Below are 24,415 nucleotides of genomic sequence, written 5' to 3'. Positions count from 1 at the left end.
TCTGAGATTCATATTAATAAGTGTACATTATTAATACGATTTAAGTCTCTCCTAGTTGAATTAAAGCTATTTTAGAAATACATACTATAAAATGTGATTATAAATAATGCCCTTAGAATAAAAGTACTTAATTGAGCTGTTACTATATTAAAATACTTTATTTTATTTCCTTTTATTAAAGAAATATCAATAAGTCTTCCTTTTCATTCTTCCATAGTGAAATAAATTAAATTGTGTTTCCGTAAAGAATTGAATGTTTTTAAATGAAACTTCTAGGTATAAATACTGTTTTTACAGCATAATACAAAATTTAATACACTATTATTCCTGGTAATATAGAACTGTGTACGTTTAACTGCACTGTTATTGCAATGTAGTTTGTATTTACTACTATTGCACCACCTGCACTATTATTGCTCACAGTTTTGTTATATAAGATTTAAATTTATTCGTAAATTATTTAAACAAGCGTTGTTTTTCCAATAGACCTTATATTTATATAACTTTTTACTCATAATATAAAATTCTTAATCATATATTTATTTATATAAACATATAAACTAGAATTGTAATTTTAAAGTTACTCTTTATTCACCTTCATACCAAATTTGGATTTAATTGTTTGAATTCATACCGATATCCAATAAATAATGTTTACATGTTTCTATTCTATCATAAATACTTTTATCTGTAAATATTTAGGGACTTCTTACTATACCCTATGTTCTTCAAGAAATAAAAAGTTCATAATTACTTATTTTAAGGAATAAAACATAAAAAATTTATTTAAAACCTATTACATATCAGTGTCAGTTAAATACACTTAACGCATCCAACTGCATTTGTACGAATCTTAGATAAATATTTTTGGAAATATTCGAAGAATAGTTAATACAAAAACGATATCATTCATGTAACTAGAAAAATACAAACACATTATTGATAAAATGATACATCTTTTCAAGAACTTGGATTATAGAATGCAATTTAGAGACAAATATCACAAAAGAAATTATAATATAGACTGAAAACAAAACCTTACTATGTTATCATTTAAGTTTGATTCCAGTTTTTGCCTTTGGTTATAAACTATTTTAACACATATTGACTTATAATTCATCAGCATTTCTCAATCAGATGTAGCAGTTGACACCTTCATTATCACACATGTGTTAACATTTGTTTCTTAGAACCTCTTTATACGTCGTCAACAGTCCCTGCACGTTTTCAATCAGAGGTTGGTACGATTGCTTTCTATTCATCACACTTGGTATTACTGTCAAGACAAAATCAAGTTGGCAACCCTTTTCAAATGAATATTAAATGTAGAAACTAGTAAAATAAAGTTAGTTTTTGTCTTTGAATTGTGTTAAATAAATTATTATGTAAAGAATATGTTTTTGAAGTCCATCAACAAATACAATTTTTGGAAAAAATAAATCCTGGCAATCATTGTAAATAGTTTTTAAATTGTACTAAAACCCACGTTTAATTTAATTCAAGTAAAACGCATATGTCTTTCCTTCTATATCAGTCTATGACGTAATACCATACTCGACTTCAAATACGTCACATCCTTATACATCTCCTAAACAGCTGATAGCTAATAAACAGCTGATAGCTAATAAACAGCTGATAGTTAATAAACAGCTGCTTAAGATACCTTCTCCAGTAAATCATTACTCCAATTAGCTCTTGAGTTTATGTTCTATACATCATGTAGTAGAAACAATGTTACTTTTCATCTACATTGAGTAGAATATCTATATTAATCGGTTTATCGAGAATAGAAAGCAAGATATTGATGCATTCCAGGAATTTCCAACATAGTAACGTCATTAGATTTTCCCTGTAACACCAACGCAATATTGGAAGATTTGAGACGATCAGAAAATAACCTCTATTGCGCCTCACTTTTCAGTTCCTAAGTAATGTAAAACATACTTTGTGTGTAAAGTAAGATATTTACAGGAACATAATAATTATTATTATAAAAGATATATAAAGAACGATATTTTGTTTTTCACAAGCGATAAATAGGCATAATATTTTATATATAATATTTAAAGTAAGATTATCAACATATAATTTTTTTATGAAAACATAATATACATATCTAACTAAGGAATTAAACACGGTCTAAAATAAATAGGTAATCCATTTAACTAAACCTAAAACGATGATAGCATTTTTTTCGTTGAAGGTATAAACTTTGAGTATTTTAATACAATTTAGTCCTTTTATCAATACACCGTGCATTTTTGTATCTATTGAACAATGTTTATTCCAAAAAAGACTATTATTCTGTCACCCTCAATACCCATCTATAAAGTTTCAGTTGTAAAGTTGGCAGAGAGGTCATGTAGTTTAGGACATACATCACAAGTCACAAGAATATAACGTTGTAACAGCATTGCTCCATACTGTAACTTGTTTTACTAGGATTTATTGTATCAAATGTATATAATCCTTGAATATGGCTTACGCAAAAACTAAACACATGTAATTACTGTAATTATGCTTACTTTCATAATTTTGGGAACATATTTATCTACTTCAAATGAGTAAGTATTTAAATATAAAAAACACATCATACCTAACTCATTTACCAATATAAAGAGGGCGTTAGCTAGTAAACCAATTAAAATATGGCTTACTATACCTTCACAATATTTCTACTACGATAGTTGATCTATTCCTAAAATGTTAGACGAGATATGAATGTAACACTTAATACCTAAGTCACGTGGCTCAATCTAAAGTTTCCCTCACATATCATTGTAACTCTAGCTGAGTTTTGTCTTCAGTTTGTATGCTAAAACTTCAAAATTGAATTTGTGTTTGAGTTTGAGTTGGACCAGTAGCTAAAAACTAATTCAATTATTTGTTTGTAAAAGTTATTCAACAGCAAAAACTGTTTACAGACTGTTAAGGTTTGACTTGAATTAATTTCAATATTTGGTTATGTTTTAATTGCTTATTATTATAAATTAATTAAGAAGTATTAAATTTATTTGGTAATATCTAGATTATAAATTTAAACACATCTTAGCTCCTAAGATCCAAGACCTTGTGTGCAGTTACTGGTCCATTTCAACAAGAAAACTAATAAAACAACAATTGCATTAGTGGATTTTTTACCACCTTTTTGCAAGTAACAAGTTAGACGGATACAAATATTCTTGTATATCTAAATCGATCTAAATTCATATGCAGGGTCTTCCTAAAACATTCTGTAGCGAGATTTACGAACCAATTTAAATGCTAATAGAAGCCTACGTGATTTAAGCCCCGGTGTGGTTTGATCAAAACTGTCCTAATGAATAAAGTGTATGACTTTCTACTATAAACTAATACTTTTTTATAACATAGGTTAAAATTAGTCGGACATAATGTAAAAAAATACAAAATGGTATTTTTAACACAAATTAAAAATAACTTTACTTCGTCTGTTTGCATTGTTATGACTTTAAGAAAATCATTCAACAATAGTTATTAGATACAGTCAAGTATGGAGGGATGGTATAGAAGTGTTTGGTCAAATCAGGCTTTAAGAGAATAAAATAGTGTTTAAAGTTTAAAATCCAATAATTAAGTAACGCAATTGAATCATTGGATCAACAAATTATGGAACGGTCATAAGTAAATACTTATGCTTAGGATTATTTTAATTGATGTAACCATTATTGTCACTTTTATGTGGTTAATTGTCAGTTTGCTTAAATAAATTGTTAAAAACTTTCGACATAACTTAAATAATTAGATTAAAATTAAAATAATTAATTAAATAGTTTATTAAAATTTTAAAATAATTAAAAATTTTTGAATGCACAATTTATATAGATTTATCATTAATTATTCTAGCCAACCTAACTTTTGAAGACAGCTAAAAGGCAAGAGAGAAAACCAAACTCAAGTTTTTGAGTAGATAGAGCTGAGTAATCAAGACCACAATACAAGGAGATATTTGTATAAACAGAGCACTGTGTAGTGTGTAAGTAGGCTAATGGATGGTCAAAGGTCACCATTCTTTACTTATACTCCTTGAAAAAAGAAACACAGAGGTAAAACTTTCAATAAAAATGCAACTTTTAGAAAAATACTGAAGTTAGAAATTGATGTTTTTAAAATATTTTTAATACTCTTAAGGAAATATTTAACAGATAAATATTTAGTTTTTAGTATTTTTTCCTTTGGAGTCTTATTAGCTATGCAAAATACATCAAAAATCACTAAACTAAAAGAATGTAGAAATAGTTTTAAGTTGTAAATTTTAAAAAATTATTTAAGAACCAATTTATTGTCAAACTAGCCTGACTATTTTTGACACAAACGACCGGTGTTGAAATCATTATCTTCTTTGATTCAAATACAAATAAATTTCTTATTTAAAGCTTACATGTAAATGAAATAGTTTTTCGGACAAAAATTAGCTATCTATATGTTTTACCTGCGTTTGCCAAAAATGTTTGATGAATGTAATATTCTAGATCAAAACTATAAAAAAATTGCATATACGTTTTATAATTAATTACGTCTAGCTCTTGATTCGCCTGGATTTACTAAGATTTACATTTGTACTATACAATACAGGCGGGAGAGAGCTGGCCTAGAGGTTAGAGCGTGGGACTCAGGCCCCTCAGGTCCCGGGTTCAAATCCCGCCAAATCACCAATGAATTTTATCCAAGTGATAATGCCAAAACCCCTAGGACTAGCCTGAATTAATGTGAAAAACAACTCCGGGCTCGTGCCTAGGAAGAAAAAAAAACTATGCAATACAGTTTGAAAACTCTTTTTGAAATGAGCCATTAAAATGTAAACTTATGTTATACACGATTTTAAATGTAAATTGAATATGTATTTAGCGGATGCATTAGTATCTGGTTCTAGGGCGTCATTTGACGTTTGAACAATCTCTCTTAATGACGCCCTGAGGCATCATCATCTTATCTTGAACATTCTCAGAAATACATCTTACACAAACACATGTAATGTGTTCTAGTAGAACGTCATTGTAAAGCAGATTTCAACCAGTAATAAAAAATACAGTTCAGTAATATTGTTTGTGATATACGCAAATGTAAACATAATTAAACAAAATCGCTTACTTTTAACAACATCAATAATTTTATTTCTAACATGGTATGTTAGGTGAGGTCAATACTTCATGTTAAAAATTTTTGGGCATCACTTACCTTATTGAAATCAGGAAAACACAGTCCTTGTCATAACATATCACAGTTCATTGCACATACACATTAATAAAAATACAAAAATAAAAATAACATAATACAAAATCACAGACTAAAGTTCTCAACTCCGACGTTTCGCCGCACCAATATCAAAGTACGGCCTTTTCAAGGTTATTTTTTTTTCACGTAAACGTCGTGAGCGTCTAACCACGACTGACCCAGTAAAAATCCAACAGCATTGAATTTCATTTATACAAAAGTGTATGGCAGTTCAATAAAAGATTAATAAAATGCCAAGTGGCAACGAATAGTACGGTAAACTTATAACAGTTAGTTTTTAATCAATCAAACCATTATCATAAACTGTTGTATTTGAAGACGTTAGGCGTATTTTCATGCTGTACTTTGAATTAAATCAGTAACCATAAACATATGTATGATTTAAATTACTGTAAAAGGGCTTTCATTTTAAATAATAGGACATCTCCTTTAAACATCATTACAAAAGGTGAACAAGTGGAAACCAATTAATCAAATTAGTGGCTTAGAGGTCTCAAGAAATATAACATAGAGGTATTAAGAAATTTAACATAGACTCGAATGAATCATGAAAATAGAATTTTCTACAAAAGTTGTATATTGTAAAAGAGTCCATTTATCCATCATTACAAATATTGTTGACACATTTTGGCTCGATGATGTATCGTGTATCGACGACGAGGTGATATATCTCCTGGCACTTACTCAAGTATATATTGGAGTGATATTGTAGTGTTTTATTTTTGTTGGCACAGTTGGTATTGAGTTTCCTTTGAGATTTTATCACAAAGTGAAATAGTATCGTAGTTTTTATTTGTTTATTTTACTTCCCAACGGACAGCTTCATTTTACAATTGGTAAACGTATGACTAGTACAATACAATAATTTATAGTAAATTGAATAAATCAGTTAAAGAACAAAACGAAAACAATTAGTGATAGCCAACAAGATCGCAATCAGAAAAACAAGTGAAAAATATTACAGTTAGTAGATATAAATCCAGTAGTTCTTAACAATGAAAAACAATGATAAAATTTGGATTGAGTAAGAATATCGAATAACAGTTTATAAACTAACAATGAAATAAAAATAAATTACATAGAATAACAGGGCAAATAATAAACAAAGAAATAAAGTTTTCACCAATAATAACACTATAAGTTAAACGAAGATAAACTAATAAATGAAAAAAGCAGTAGGATTACTATTGGAATAAAAGCAAAAGGAATGGACTACATAAACATTCATCTAATCCTTCAATTAAATGAGAGTAGACTAAATAAAGATGATTTTACATATATCACTGTGAAAAAATAATAAAACACACTCGAGGTTCCAGTACCTCTTGAATAGAATCAAAACTATTAATAGTCTCTTTTAATAAAGAAAATTCATTACAGTAGTTTACACCCCATAAAATTTATATATATATTGTGATTTTTGTGAATTTCCCAAATAAGTATAAAGTTGGTCCCATTGATCTCATCCTAAGATTCATAACCAGCACCGCTTTACTTTTTTTCATTTTTATGTCTCTAGAGGCTTAAAAGCAAAATCCGTTCAAATTCATATACATGTTGAGGTAGTACATTAAAAACAACTTTACACCATTAAATTAATATATTTTACATTTAAGTTACATATTTTGAAAATAATTCCGTTTTCAAACTGAAAGAATTCAAATACATCAATGTTGTCTAAACTATTAGTTTTGTGGATCTATTTGTAAGGTTTTGTCATAAATAGGGTTAATTTTTATGGTTTTCTTTATATGTGACATATTCTTGATCGTTGAATTCATCTTATTTCCTATGTTGAGAACTTGTAGAATATTCATGTTTTTTTTGGTTTTTTTTTTGTCAAATGTGTGTGATTGTGGTTGGTTGATTAGAGATTTTCAGCTAAATTTGACTTCATCGATGTTTTATTCTTCTAAGTGCGTTCGTGTTGTGTTCTATAAATATAGATTTAAACAAACGTCCTGTTTGACCAATTTAGAACTTTTCACAATCAGTGCATGACATTTTAATGTGATTTACATTTTTCAAAGAAACCCAACATGAACAAGCTCAATGATTTTATCAAATTCTAATCATCCTTAGAAATACAATAATTAAAGAATGTAGTGCTTAGTCAATACTCTTAAACTTATTTTTAAGAGCCAAGGAGTGAATCGATCTGTTTTTCAACCCAATAAAGACGGCCACTAGTTAACGTTGTTTAGTAGTTAAACTGATAGACTTTCTTTTGCCTAAAGATCATAGGCTTAACTCCTTCAGTAGATCATTAACAAAAATAGTAGAAAACGGGGAAGATATAATATTTTTTTATTCATTCTGTAGATTATTTATGTATATAATTATTTTATTATTATGTAATTATTGATGCACTTCTTATACAAATAATTACACACAATACAAACAACATCAGGTTGCTACTCTTTTGAAAATTCATCGTCCAAACTATTCTCTTTAGATATTTTATTTTGTTTAGTTGGAATTGGAAGAGTGGCCATGTTCCAGTCCAGGTCATACATCACTTCCAACATCATCAAAACAATATATCATTGTAACTTGGTGTAGTGCTGACTGTATCTTGCTTTACACAATATTATTGTTACTGTGTTTTGATTACTTTTTTACAAGCTGTTTAATTAACTGACAAAAAAGTCATTGACATCTAAAATAATAATTAATGGGTCTAGTAAAAAGGAAGAAAAATATATTTGTAGTATTCAACAGTCATTTTGATATCGCCCCGTTATCTGATGTCTGACTTTAAACCATAAAACTTGAATACATTTAGTACAAATTGTTAAAGTAATTTCACATGACATTGTTTAAGTAACACCCTTTACATTTAAATTTTAAATTAAAATTAAAAAAAAATTAAATAACATGCAAAAGGCGATCCCATTTTACCATAAAGACTTATTGCATATATTTTTTGGGATACCAGCCAACTTATTTACAGAACTTAATCACCTCAATCATTTGTGAAGACATGTCTTTAAGTATGTTAAAACACTTATGTGTTGTTTGTTAAAAGTCCTTAACTTGGAATAAATATGTAAAAAACGTTACATATGAACGTTTCAAGATATGTAACACACGGTTTTGCACCTAAGTCGCGTGACTTCAATCTAAAGTTTCCCCACATATCATTGTCTCTCAAGTTGAGTTTTGTCTTCAGTGTGTATTCTATAACTTCAAAATTGAGTTTGCGTTTGACTTCCTGTTGGAGCCGTCGCGTGGAACTTATTTAATTATTTTCCTGTAAAATATCCTAAAATTGTGTTAAACTTGTTTTAAATTATCAATCTAACAAGTCTACATATTTGTTGATGATAAAGAATAGTCTTAGGTATTTTTCTCTACAGTGTATATAACCATAAGTAATATCCTTGAAAATTTTTTTAACAATGAAATCTTTCAGCATTCAATAGTATGAACCTGTAGACAGATATTTTTTATATATAGAATTTCGTATATGGTTTAACTTTACGTATCAATTTTACTCAAAGTTTTTAGTCAAATTGTTCACATTTTTTTATAAACATTCTTAAGAGCTCTGTCAAAAACAACTTAAGTCTAAGATAATCTCTTAGAAATATTTTATAAGATGTCTCTGCTTTTAGTTTCTGGACGGATTACCAGACATTCCTCGTGACATCTCGAGGGTAGTTAAATATTTAAACTTGACTTTGAATTAGAGTGTTTTAAAGAAGAAAGTTTTCTGTAAGGCTAAACTTGATACTTTAATACTTTTTTATGAAATGGCGACCATACAGAGTAGGTATTTTAAGCCAAGTATGAATGGGGATGAGTGGCGCGATCTTGTAGTCTTGTTAGTGACCAAGGCCGACATTCCTTAGACACAGCTGTTAATTAATAGCCCATACAGCTAATGGCAACTAAGGGACCTACAGTTTATAGTGGAATCCGAACCACATTCTTTCCTTGGTATTAACGAATTGGTCTAATTATCAGGATAGTACTGTGGATAGTCGTAGTACTCACTCGGACGTTAATCCACACGAGGGAGCATCGCATCCACAGTACATCCCTATAAATATCCACAATTCGTGACCTCCTAGTAGTTGGATTACAGGACGACGCCACCCGTCCCAGTCGTCTTAAACAGTGATATGTATAAGAAACCCAAAAAATTACTTGTAACATATATCCATCATATTACACAGAGTGTCCTTGAACTCTATTCCAATATTTTAGGGCATTGTTCCTGAGTAAAAAACATATATAAACATTACATTTTAACTGTCTGGAAGTTCGTCACGTATATATCCAGTAATATCCATATCTCAGTTTATTATTCAACTCATAGTCTTATATTTAAAAAACCAGGTTTTCAAATGGATAAGTTATCTGTAAATTGTTTAAATAATTTCATGCAACTCTGGGATTCATATTAATAATTGTAGGTACATTATTAATACGATTTAAGTCTCTCATGGTGGAATTAAAGCTATTTTAGAAATACATACTATAAAATATGATTATAAATAATGCCCTTAGAATAAAAGTACTCAATTAAGCTGTTACTATTTTTAAATACTTTCTTTTATTTCCTTTTATTAAAGAAATATCAATAAGTCTTTCTTTTCCTTCTCCAAAGCGAAATAAATATAATTGTGTTCCCCACGTAAATAACTAATGTTAATAACTAATGTTGTTGTGTAATAACTAATGTTTTCAAATGAAACTTCTAGGTATAAATACTGTTTTTACAGCATAATACGAAACTTTAATACACTATTATCCATGGTAATATAGAACTGTGTACGTTTAACTGCACTGTTATTGCAATGTAGTTTGTATTTACTACTATTGCACCACCTGCACTATCATTGCTCACCATTTTGTTATATAAGATTTAGATTTATTCGTAAATTATTTAAACAAAGCGTTGTTTTTTCAATATACCTTATATTTATATACAAGTTTACTCATAATATAAAATTCTTCATCGTATATTTATTTATACAAGCATATAAACTAGAATTGTAATTTTAAAGTTACTTTTTATTCACCTTCATACCAAATTTAGATGTAATTGTTTGAATTCATACCGATATTCAATAAATAGAGTTTACATGTCTCTATTCAATGATAAATTCTTTTATCTTTAAACATTTAGGGTCGTCTTACTATACCCTATGTTCTTCAAGAAATAAAAAGTTCATAATTACTTATTTTAAGGAATAAAACATATAAAATTGTTTTAAAACTTATTACATATCAGTGCCAGTTAATAACGCATCCAACTGCATTTGTATGAACCCTAGATAAATATTTTTTTTTGAAATATTCGAAGAATAGTTAATATAAAAACGATATCATTCATGTACATGAAAAAATACACACACATTATTGATAAAATGATAAATCTTTTCAAGAAATAGGATTATAGAATGCAATTAATTTAGAGACAAATATAAAAAAAAAAAACATTTGAGATTATTACAAAAAATATAACTTATACCGAAAAAAAAACCTTACATATGTTATAATTGAAGTTTGATTCTAGTCTTAGCCTTACTTAGTTTTAACCTTACTTATCAATTATTTAAACACATATTTATTCATAATTTATTAGCATTTCACAAACAGATGTAGCAGTTGACACCTTGATTATCACACATGTTAAAGTTAACATTTGTTTCTTAGCAACCTCTTTATACGTCGTCAACAGTCCCTGCACGTTTTCAATCAGAGGTTGGTACGATTGCTTTCTATTCATCACACTTGGTATTACTGTCAAGACAAAATCAAGTTGGCAACCCTTTTCAAATGAATATTAAATGTATGAACAAGTAAAACAAAATTAGTTTTTTTCTTCTTTTAGATGTATTAAATAAATTCTGATGTAAAGAATATGTTTTTGAAGTCTATCAACAAAAACGATTTTGGAATGTGAGTGTATGTTATTATATAAAGTATATTATTGTCTGTGTTAAATGTTTAAAAATAAATTAAATAAACGTTCAGTGATAAGTTAAGTGCTACTTATAATAAAAATAGATCCTGGCAAACATTTTATATAGTTTTTAAATTCTACTAAACCGACGTTTAATTGAATACATGTAAAATCCACCCCAAATACGTCACATCCTTACACATCTCCTAAACAGCTGATAGCTAATAAATAGCCGGTAGCTAATAAACAGCTGATAGTTAATAAACAGCTGCTTGAGATACCTTCATCAGTATATCACTGCTCCGATTAGCTCTTTAATTTATGTTTTATGCGTCATGTAGTAGAAGAAATGTTAATTTTCATCTACATTGAGTAGAGTATCTATAATAATCGGTTTAACGAGAATAGAAAGCAAGATATCGATACATTCTAGGAATTTCCAACATAGTAACGTCATTAGATTTTCCTTTTAACACCAACGCAATATTGGAAGATTTGAGACGATCAGAAAATAAACTCTATTGCGCCTCACTTTAAACACTTTTCAGTTTCTAAGTAATGTAAAACATTCTTTGCGTGTAAAGTAAGATGTTTACAGGAACATAATAATTATTTTTATAAAAGATATATAAAGAACGATATTTTGTTTCCCAAAAGCGATAAATAGGCATAATATTTTATATATAATATTTAAATTAAGAGTATCTCCATATTACTGTTTAATGAAATCATAATATACATATCTAACTAAGGTATTAAACACGGTATAAAATAAATAGGTAATCCATTTAACTACACCTAAAACGATTATAGAATTTTTTTTCTTTGATGGTATACACTGTGAGTATTTTAATACAATTTAGTCCTTTTATTAATACACCGTGCATTTTTGTACGTATTGAACAATGTTTATTCCAAAAAAAGACTATTATTCTGTCACCCTCAATATCCATCTATAAAGTTTTAGTTGTAAACTTGGCAGAGAGGTCATGTTTAGGACATACATCACAAGTCACAACAATATAACATTGTAACAGCATTGCTCCAGACTGTAACTTGTTTTATAGGATTTATTGTATCAAATGTATAGACCTATAATCCTTGAATTATTTGGTTCTCACAAATTGTTAGTTAAATTTCATGTCTAGTTTTCAAGATACAGTCTGTATATTTTCTCGTCTCTCATATCTCGCCTCTTATATATTGCCTCTCATATATCGTCTAGCATATCTCGCCTCTCATATCTCGTCTAGCATATCTCGTCTAGCATATCTCGCCTCTCATATCTCGTCTAGCATATCTCGCCTCTCATATCTCGTCTAGCACATCTCGTCTAGCATATCTCGTCTAGCATATCTCGTCTAGCATATCTCGTCTAGCATATCTCGTCTAGCATATCTCGCCTCTCATATCTCGTCTAGCATATCTCGTCTAGCATATCTCGCCTCTCATATCTCGTCTAGCATATCTCGTCTAGCATATCTCACCTCTCATATCTCGTCTAGCATATCTCGCCTCTCATATCTCGTCTAGCATATCTCGCCTCTCATATCTCGTCTAGCATATCTCAACTCTCATATCTCGTCTAGCATATCTCGCCTCTCATATCTCGTCTAGCATATCTCGCCTCTCATATCTCGTCTAGCATATCTCGTCTAGCATATCTCGTCTAGCATATCTCGTCTAGCATATCTCGTCTAGCATATCTCGTTAAGCATATCTCGCCTAGCATATCTCGTCTAGCATATCTCGCCTCTCATATCTCGTCTAGCATATCTCGTCTAGCATATCTCGTCTAGCATATCTCGTCTAGCATATCTCGCCTCTCATATCTCGACTAGCATATCTCGTCTAGCATATCTCGTCTAGCATATCTCGTCTAGCATATCTCGTCTAGCATATCTCGTCTAGCATATCTCGTTAAGCATATCTCGTCTAGCATATCTAGTCATCATATCTCTTCTCTTCAATTTGATCCATTCGTACAATTTAGTTTCCCGTATCGTAATCTTTCCTTGGTATAACAAAACCAAATAGTTTGAGTACCAATATTGTAAATTACGTTTGTTACAATCAATAATATAATCAAATTCACGACTCATCAAATAGGTAATAGACTTAGTCAAATAGGAGCTAAAAACAAATAAAGTATATTGAAGCGTTCTAGTACTCGTAGAAGTTCCATCTTAACTTAACTTTAAGAGTACTCGACTAAGTCTAGTGTGTCTAACTACAAGAACCTCTGCTCCTGACATTTCTGGAAGTCTAGTGGACATTTCAAACTTAGAGGACCATTGAACGTACAACTCAACTCATACAAATACAGAGAAAACTTTGATTTCAAGGTCCATTGTGATTAATCTCCTTAAGCCATACGGGTTTTTCTTAACAGTTTTAACATTGTAGTTCATTACAATATATTGCTGCTTTGAATATACGTACATTTGTAAATTACGAGGTGCCTGATTTGATCAAACTTCCATTTAAGTAAGAACATTGGAAAATCATAGTCTTTGTCAGGAGATTATTAAATTTCCGGTCCAAAGGAAAAATCTAAACATTGTAATTGAGGCACGTTTTGTGCAGTAAAAGTCTATTTCTTTATACTTCTTACGTAATTCTACAGCTTAAAAAATATAATCTCCAACTGTTAAAGATTTTACAATTTTATTCCCTAAGTGAATTTCACAAACCACAGTATATCGTTAAACTTGATAACTAAGCAGGAAATATCAAACTAAACCAATAATAGTCGATTCATAGTTTTTAATCGATTTGTTGTGAAATAGAATTCTAATCCTAAACATCACCGGGTGTTTACTTCTTTTGTTGTATTATTGACAATAGTCAGAATTTAGTTTTAAACAATAAGGGTGTAAAATCTTATGCACGCTACTGTTATCTATATTGTAATCAATATACATTTTGAATAAAGCTTTGATTGTTTTATCTTAATTCTTTTCAGCAAATAAATTTTAAAGTTTCAAAAATGTAAGCTATCAAAATTAAAACCCTTTTGGATTTTTTGTCTGACGTTGAAGACCTAATGAGAATGACATTTTTTTCAAAACAAATAATCTATATTATTGCAATACATTTAACCATAACATAAAGTACTGAATATTTAATCGATTTAATAAAGGGATAAAAGAAACATTAATCAATAAAAGGCATTGAATCAAGTTGTGTTTGTTCAAAGTCACTGTAAAGTTAGTAACTGTTTACATGGCTGTTATCAAACCTTAAGTGGTGATTATAATGTTTGCTAACATCACCAAAGTTCCTGTTTTACCTTCATAGATAGTATATAAGTTGTGTAACAATATTCTAACAAACATCGAACAATAGCTTTTGTTTATTTTATTTTTTGTAATTAATTAAAACATTTTAGATATATGTTAAGACTTTTTTGTAAGCTACTATGTAATTATTATATTTTGACTGGAGGTTCGTTAAAAAAGAAACAATATTTAAAATAAAAATGTAATGCGTCTTGGTAATATTAATATATTAATACTGTAGTACCTTTATTAACTTTAAAGGTAATATTAATAGTAATATTAACTCTATTAATACTATATTAATACTCTTTCAATTCTATAAATACTATATTAATACTCTTTTAATTCTATTAATACTATATTAATACTCTATTAATACTATACAGGGTGATTAACTCAAAGAGACCACCATTGATGTATCGGAATCGGTAAGGATTAGAGAAAACTTTAAATAGGGAAAATTCCTTTATTTTTTGTGGCAATTAAAATATAAATTTAATTTTTCTAAATTCAGCCACCATTTTCCAATATGGCGACCAACTTAGAATTTCTTTTTAAGCTGCATATTCTATTCGATAACATAATCAAATATAGCCCATTTAAAAACGTTAAAAAATATCGGCATTTTTTTATAATAGAATAAATTTAATTTTAAATTCAATGTATTTTTAAACCAAATAAAATGTAAGGAATTTATCTAGTCAGCTAACTCTGTATGCGTCACAGGTATTCAATGATTCACAGTAATCTACATAATAAATTAACAGTTTTCCATTAGTCGAATAATATTAACTATTTGATCAATGGTAATGGCTAAATATAGATTGGTTTCATCATCTGAAAGCCCTCGAGGCCGAGTGATTATTGATATTGGTAATTGCTTTCAGACAAATGATGGAGTTGAAACTTATTAGGGTAGTGTAACTCTATAAATAAATCAATGGACAATAACAAACCGTTTTAGGGTTTTCGTTAATCCTCAAGCTAACCTAAAATAACTTGTATAGGCTAAATTTGAGTAGTTTAAACTTTGTAAGGAACAAAAGAAGTTTTAGAATGATTTTATTATTCTCTTTAAAACTGTGTGGGGTATTATTTCACAAATTTATTGTGGCCTGGTGTTTTAGGGTTAAAATCTAAACCTGCAGCATATAAGTTTACTTTCTAATACCATTTTTAAGGACCTGTTAAATGAAACCAAATACGTGTATGCGTATTTGTGTATCATTGTACATGAGTTCAAGATACTTGTAAGCCAAAAAGTGAGGTAAATCGTTTGTGATTATTTTTAAATGTTTTACGTGTATTTTGATTTTCCTGTATTTTTGATACCTGTGAAGTGTTTTTGTGTACCCTATGATTTAACCGAATTAAAATAGAACTCTAGAACGTGTATCTGTTTATAGCTGTGTGTAAACTGGAAGATTAATTACCCTTCTATTTTTCTAAAACAAAGTCTATTTTTTAGCTCAGTTGTATTATGTATATGTTTTCTAATGTTTTACAAACTTAAAATACAATTGCATGTTTTATCATTAAAAAAATACATTTATGTTTCGAACTAACTTTTCAAAATACCGTTATTAGTTATTATAATGATAATCTGCAATGTAATTTAACATGTATCGTCTTTTATTTATGTATAGGCCTAGTTAGGCAGATGAAAATTAAGTTTAGTATTAACTGTATATTTTAGGTTTTAGAAATACAGAAGAGGAGTTAGGGACCATAAAAGTATTATTTTAGGGTTATGAGGATGCGTAACAGAAGAATATTTGAATATTTTCAGGTTTCAATAAATTTTAATTCATTGTAATTACAGCATTTTGCAGAAAAAATAAAAGTAGTATAATACAAATACCCCCGCCGCAGCAAACCTGCAGACTAAGCGAATTTCCTATTGCCTGATTGGATTTACACTAAAATGTCTCCTTAAAAAAATTGCATTATACCCTATTTAAATAGAATCAGTTTGACACATACTTAGGTTTGCTGCAACAGGGGGGGGGGGTAAAAGTGTTTTTTATGTAAAATGTTAATTGTTAGTAAGAAATAAAAACATTTTCCAAATTTGGGCAAAATATGTTAATAAACAAGCAAACTACAACAGTTTACTTATTCTCCATAAGAATAACATGGGAATTTTAAATTTAAATTTTTTTGGAATTTTCTCCGTAACCATTAGGCGCATTATAGCGCTTCAATATACTAAATTATTTGTTTTTTTAAGCTCTACAAAACAGTTTGGAAAGAAATTGCAAAATTTTATGTTTTTTGGGTCAAAAATGGGAAAAACCCATTTTTACCCCATAAAAGCCCCCATAAACCCCCGTTCCCATGGTCCGATCATGATGGTTTGCGAACTCGTTCGAATAAACGTAGGTTTACACGTTTGTACCAAATTTCATCGAAATCGGATCATTTTTGCTCGAGTTATCGCGCTAACGGACACATATATATATAAATATATATATATATATATATATATATATATATATATATATATATATATATGAATTTGAACGGATGGTATTTTTGGCCTCTAGGGACCTCAAAACGAAAAAAAAAATTTGTCCCGGGTCCAGGTCTTACCATGAGTACTACGGTAATAGCTTATTCCCTATATGGGAAATTCGCTAAAATGTGATTTATCCAATACACGTTATTTTATACATAAATGAGTGGTTGAGATATTACAAAGTTCAACAGTTTAATACAGGGTTTTCAACTTATCAATATAATCTGTTTTAAGCTACTTAACACACAAACGGCACCATTAATCTCAACTGTCAAAGTTAACTATAGTCCAAACCATTGTTAAATCTTCAGGGATAAATGAATCATAACTAATGTTGCATTGGTGTTCTGACAGTAATTCTACGGAGCATTGCATCATTTAGTTTCTAATTAAAGTTCACCTAAATAATAGTTCTATAGAAATTTAGGTTAGGTTAGGTTAGGTTAGGTTCTACGCACCATTGCATCATTTAGTTTCCAATTGAAGCTCATCTAAAAAATAGTTCTATAGAAATTTAGGTTAGGTTAGGTTAGGTTCTACGCAGCATTGCATCATTTAGTTTCTAACTGCAATTCACCTAAATAATAGTTCTATAGAAATTTAGGTTAGGTTCTACGGAGCATTGCATCTTTAGTTTCTAATTGCAGTTCACCTAAATAATAGTTTTATAGAAATTTTGCTTAGGTTAGGTTAGGTTAGTTTCTACGGAGCATTGCATCATTTTGATTCTAATTGCAGTTCACCTAAAACGCAGTTCTATAAAAATTTAGGTTTAAGTGGACATCAACAAACAATATGAATCTACTATGCTATACACAAAAAGGTCTGTGATTGCTGGTAATTTTTTATTGTTTGATAATCATAAGGCAGTATCTCTACTACTGTGCTGTCAATGATTAATTGTACGCCCTACAGTTTGAAAAACTCTGTGAGTTGTTAGTCATTAGAGTTATAAACAGCAAAACCAAGGAAGTGATAAATCGAGTTCGAGACCCAATACCGTTACTAATGAATTATCAGTACAGTTCATCATTTTTCACCACTTTTCAAAGTGCTGGTTTGTTTATTGTCTATTGTTGACAAAAACCCATACTTTGCAGATTGCCCGTAAAATCAGCTGGGATTCTGTTATAACAGCTAATGTAGCTTTAAATCGAAAGATTTACCTAAAGAACTATTATGAAGTACTTATTCAAAAAGTCATAGTTATGAGATTCTCCAACATCCTACTATACTACTATACCGTGTACAATAAAGCCATGGAACATATTATCAATTAGCAATGCAATGTCACAATACATATTAGAGAGTCTTAAAATATTTGTCCTTAAAATAGTTGAAAACGCTGTAAATTTTGATAAAACAGTGTATTTTCACCATAATATATGGATTGTGATTTCTTGAAAACTCTTAACGATACTGGCATGAACTCATGCGCAAGGCAAGTTAGGACTATGAAACAATCACACTTGCTTCATAAATTTCTTGTTTCCTGGCATGTAGTATATTATACAATTAATTTACCCGCTTTGTAATTGTTTTGATTTTTACCTTAGTAACCTGTGTAGGTTAAACCTTTCACATGTGTGTATTATATCAGTATAATTTTGTACCGTAATATCCCACCATTTAGCATCATTTAGTGGCAAAATGGAAGCTATTAAGTGTACTATAATCGCTTAGAGTGCTATTCAAAAAAATTTTTCTATAAAACGGCCTTGATGCTATGAACTAGCTAAACACATGAGTTTAATATGTAGTAGAAGAATTAAAAAGTTGCATTTCATTGCAGCCAACTAATCACTATCAATTCCACGTTAAATTTCCATAAAATTATTTTATAGTATACGTAATGCTTAAGGTATATATTTGTAAAATAAATATATTCTGGTTATGAGATTGAACAGTTGACAAGAAATATTCTAAAACACTTCGAGCAATACCAAGAATAATGCTGGGATAGACAACAGCTCTGGGGCGACAACATTGTTTACTTACACAATAAAACCCTTCTGACCACAAACACGCTGTCCTCTAACAGGATTACCAACCCTCTCAAGTAAATGTTTTACCATCTTCTTTCACTTGTAGATCCCATCATGCTAAAAGTTCAATATCAATATTTTCGTAGTCTAAATTTAAGAAAAGTGGCCACCCTTAGGGTTTTAAATCAAAGTCATGTCAGCTTGTTCGTTAAATCAACCTAGGTTTAATTTTATTCCGTAGCTGTCTATCGTAAAAAAGATTTTCAATATGTAAATTTTTTTTAGCTCTACAGGATTGCTGTAAGGAATATTGGAATTGTCAATGTTTCAAAGGAAAAAAATATGAGCACAAACTTATGCAAAAATTTTTGAAAACTATAAAACCCCATAACCCCCCCTTACTTGTCTTGATGGCACACGATCTCGTTAAAGTGTAAGTCACTCTAAACACCCTTGCCAAATTTCGGACCAATATTACTCAAGTTATCATGATCACGGACACACACACATTATGACAACAGGGAAAAACGTGACCGCCATTCAACGGATGCTTAATAACATTGATTTTAATCAACCACCTAAATTCCTGGTCAACATTATTTTAAGTTTTTGAAAATTATTTTGTATTTTCATTGAAAATTAATAACTCATAATAGTCAGGTCGTCATGGTATGTAGATTACCATAATTTTAATGTTACCATGCTGTAGTTGGCTCTATAGTCACAGACATTTACTATTAAAAAGTTTGCAGTTAAATTTTAGTCGGTGTCTTGTTTAAAGATTATCCCTCCCCTCCATTGTTAAAAAAGACCACGAATACAACCAAGTTAGTTAAGGTAACACGATATAAGCATCAATACAAAACTGATTTTGGAGTATGAAGAAAAAGAATTGAGTTACGTCAAGTTCAGTGACTTCCTGTCAGGAAGTGACGGCCTGAGGGGGGAAACTTCCGTGACGTGTTACTTCCAGTAGAACAGGATATTGAGTTGTTTGTTAAATTTTCTTTCTACAAGGAAAATACATGTTTTACTTTTGTAACAAAAGAATCTGATATGTTATAGTAAATTAACTATTTTCATTGAGCTCTTGAAAATTCTCTTGGTAATGCGTATAAATATTTTGAGAGTTTGGTGAAACAAATTATGAATATAAGAAATCATAGTACTCTATTTTTATACAATAGCAATTAGCATTGACAAAAATAGCTCCGTCCACATATCCAAACTGTATTAGATTAATGCAAACAGTGCCAACCATCACTCAAAGAAGGAAGATTCACCAAAGACTTTGAATGACAGAGATACACGTGACTCTACGTAAAGTTAAAGGATTTCAAGCTTTTATACAATCCCCAACCTTCATCCCCTCTACCTAATAATTGGGAAGCCCTTAATCGTGAAAAAGGTTTGTAAAAGATAGATATAAAACACGTTATCTATTTAAGTCTTTACCTATTGATAACTCCTGTATAATGATCGTTAAAATAGGTAACTAATTAATTGCGTATTAACTAAAACCTAGGTGAGATACCCTTTTGTGTAGCTAAGCTACTGAGTAAATACCCCCGCCAAAGAAAACCTACAGTCTTAGTGAATTTCCATTTCCCTGACTGGATTTACTAAAAAATATCTCCTTAAAATATCACATTTATTCCCGATTTAAATATAATTAATTTAACGAGTAGGTACTTAGGTTTGCTGCAACAAGGAAAGTAAAAAATTTGTTTTTGTTGTAAAATGTTAATACTGTAGTTTAGTAAGAAATGAATGTATTTTCCAAATTTGATCAAAATATGTTCGTAAACAAGCAAACTACAACAGATGAATTACTATCCATAACAATAACATGGAAATTTTAAATTTACAACGTTTTGGAATTTTCTCCATAACCAATAGGCGCATAGTAACGCTTCAATATACTAAATTATTAGTTTTTTTTTCTAAAAAAATTTTTTAAATGTTTGTGTTTTTTGGGTCAAAAATTGTCAAAAATGGAAAACCCTATTTTTTCCCCACACACTGAACACTCATTCGGGTTAATGTAGGTAACTCGAGCAAAAATGATCCGATTTTGATGAAATTTGGTACGTGCTAACGGACACACATATTTATATACATTTTAACGGATTGTGCTTTTGGCCTCTAGGGACCTAAAAACGAAAAACTAAATCGGTCCCGGGTCCAGGTCTTACTATGAGTACTACGGTCATAGCTTATTCTCTATATGGGAAATTCGCTAATAAAAACAGCTGTTTATTCAGTGTATATATTGGGGGCCGCATTAACGAGTAAAGCTAGGCACAGTTTATAAATACAAACAAATACAGAGCCAAGGGAACGATAAGCAAATTTACAACACAAAGTAGTGTTTATTTTCACCAATATTAAAGTATAAATGAAATTGAATCGTTTGTCACGTGCAGCTCTCGTTTGCAATTTCCTTTTGATTTCCTAAAACTGTTTGAATACTAAATGCAAATATTTTATATATGTTTTCGTATCACAAGCCTTATGAATTATTGGCTACTGATAGCTTACTTAAGTTGATTTATTTTCTAAACAAATAAACTACTTCTATGTTAACAGTTTGTTCAGAAAAAATCGCATCAAACCTAAAGTAAAAACTTAGGTATTTTGTTATTTAGGTAATTTAAGTAAATTGTTATTTAGCTATAACAACATTATAAAATGTTTGATTAATTTGATTAAACTGGCTTTTATGTTTTTAATGAATCATCAATTTATTATGTGAAATAAGTAAATTTTAGTTGGTTTAAACTATTATCAGAATTAAAATACAGAATGAAATCATTATATAATAAATAAAAGTAAATTGTTAGCCCCCTTTAAAGTTTTATAGTAGATACCTCCATCAAATAAAAATACCCTGTATAATACCATTGATTCATAGTAATTGTTAATGAACATGTCATATACATTCCATCATATCGTAAGTTACTACAATCTTTGAATGATGAGTTATCAGATTATTTATTATAGAGTAAACACAAGTTTACATGAACAAAAAGAGCAATGTAAACTGATGTCATATACATAAATAACGTTTAAATTTTTGAGATTAAATTTATTGTCCAAGTGCTTGTCGAAAAATTGTATATTTTAAAGTGACAACGGTAGAAAAAGGTTTGTAATTATATCATAGCTATAAACAGTAAATATAACAGTAAATAAACAATATCCAACCACTTACTTTTTAGATACATATCATCATACAAGTTTATAGAATAGTTTTAAATGTCAAATATCTTTCAAACTTTTTTAAAATGGGTTTCATCAGATAATTTTGAAAAAAGTTTACAACATTATTTACCTCAAAGTTCAAACTAATGTAAAGTCAACACCTAGATTTTGTTGAATAAAACTCACAAATACGTGAAATGTTTGAAAAAGTGAAATTTTTTTATTATGTCCAATTTTATTTTTAATATTAGTTAGTACAGAGCAATCTATATAGAAAAATCTTTTCGTCAGTATACGGTTTAAGTTTTTAAACCTTTTCAGTGTTATAACTAGTATTACTTTATATTTAAACGATTTGCACTTAACTATAATTGTAAATATAAAATTCTACAATTTACCATAATTAATTATTCAAAGGGAGTAAACTAAACTAAATTGTTCAAAAAATCTAATTAAATAACACATAATTGTGAAATAATATTTACCATATGGTGTAGTTAGAGACAAAACAGGATTTTTGTAACTTTTTATACTTAAGGTTATGCAATACTCGTACATTAAACATCTGGCTATTTCTCGTCCTTGTGTGTGATACCTTTGACTATTAATACAACTTCAGTATCCAATAGTCAATGGTGATACACATTAGACCTGTTTCACATCGAAGGTGTTTGAGGATCGGTAAAGTAGATTGTTATCAGCTCCACATAACCAATGTAGTTTCCCACGACCGCCTGGCATGCTAGATCACGTGTTAAGCCACTCTCAGCAGGCTGTATTTCCCTCAATTGTCTATGGTTATTATTTTACCCAATATTCCTCCCTACCTTTCACTATATTCCTTGTCAAATGATCTTCGTAGGGCGGGGTTTCATAGCGAAATTATTTATTTCCCTTAGCAGCTTTGATCTTATCCATCGATGTGTCATCTTTGTGATGTTGGAAAACATTAATATTACCAATGCTGACATGAAAATTATGAGAATGTATACAATTTATTTTATGTAAGATAGAGTTTAGCATTTTATGGTAGATTAAAAATGTTGACCAATTGGTCAGAAAACAAATGTTACGTTTTAGCATTGTTTTAGCGTTGTTTTTGCTATCATTGCGGAGTAACGTATAGAACCAAAACTTCATAATAGCTATTAGGTATTTTTAACAAGACTTTTAAGACTATGAAATATGCAAAAGAAGCAAACATTTCCTTTGTTATATATTTTTTACAAAATGTGTAATTGTCTAAGGTATTATTATAAGGCAAATGATCAGTCTTGTGCAAGGCTTTAAAAGTCACCTTAAAGTCAATTGCATCAAACATTTTTAATTTCCACAGCTTCTAACTGTTTGCAACAAATAACAAGTGTTATCGCTGAAAACGCTATATTTTAATGTTTGTTGATTTTAACAACTCAATCACAATGTTTGTATGTTTCTACAAAGAAATAATCGAATAACTTTCGTGTGACAGCTCTGTCAAAAAGTCAAACATAAACTCAATTTTGAAGTTATAGAAGACAAACTGAAGGCAAAACTCGACTGAGTCAATGATATGTGGGGAAACTTTAGATTGAAGCCGTGTGCGGATACAATACACTGTTTTTAAAACCTAATTAACTGGAGATTATGTGACAAGACGCAATTATTAATTATATTTCTTTATTAATGATTGTCTGGTTGTAATATAAATTTTAAAATAAATAAGTTCTATTTTTTGACTGCTTTGCTATTAGGATTGTGCGTAAAATTGGTCAATTGAAGACATTTCAAATCAGGATTTGGACAAAATAAAAAAATATTTTAGAAACATTTTTACTCAGTCCCACTGCATAGTTTAAGCTATACAAAGAGGTATGGTATGATACACTACAATTTGTATCATACTTTATTATGTGAGATTGTTGATTTTTTACGGATTGCTGAATTAAAATTATTCTGTTGAATGAAAACGTGTTTATTGATCCAAACTAACTTAAATATTTTCCGCTACCTAACTAAAACCACACCTTTTCAAACTTTACTTTGTAATGTTACCACTCTAATAAAACGAATAAAAATCTATATTAAATATTTATAGAAAGAGATTTTAAAATGACAATTAAATATTTTGCAGGGATTGGGTGATTCTAATTCATGTTTTACTAATTATCAAAACCAATTAACAATTCATTACCCGAGAGGCCATAACTAAGATGTATTGTAATTATCTGATAGTGCCCCAGGTTGCGTCTCATGGGAACCACTACTCATACAACCG

The 24,415-nt window shown here is 29.4% G+C and overlaps 1 pseudogene; it reads left to right on the top strand.

Annotated features, from left to right (window-relative positions):
* Window positions 1-24,415, top strand: part of LOC128999539 (WD repeat domain phosphoinositide-interacting protein 2-like) — an 86,314-nt pseudogene that overhangs the window by 31,665 nt on the left and 30,234 nt on the right.

The sequence above is a fragment of the Macrosteles quadrilineatus genome, unplaced genomic scaffold (assembly GCF_028750875.1).
Source record: "Macrosteles quadrilineatus isolate MER2022 unplaced genomic scaffold, UCM_ALF_1.0 Scaffold_8__2_contigs__length_117827958, whole genome shotgun sequence".
NCBI classification, from domain to species: Eukaryota; Metazoa; Arthropoda; class Insecta; order Hemiptera; family Cicadellidae; genus Macrosteles; species Macrosteles quadrilineatus.
This window is presented reverse-complemented; position numbering and strand designations above follow the sequence as displayed.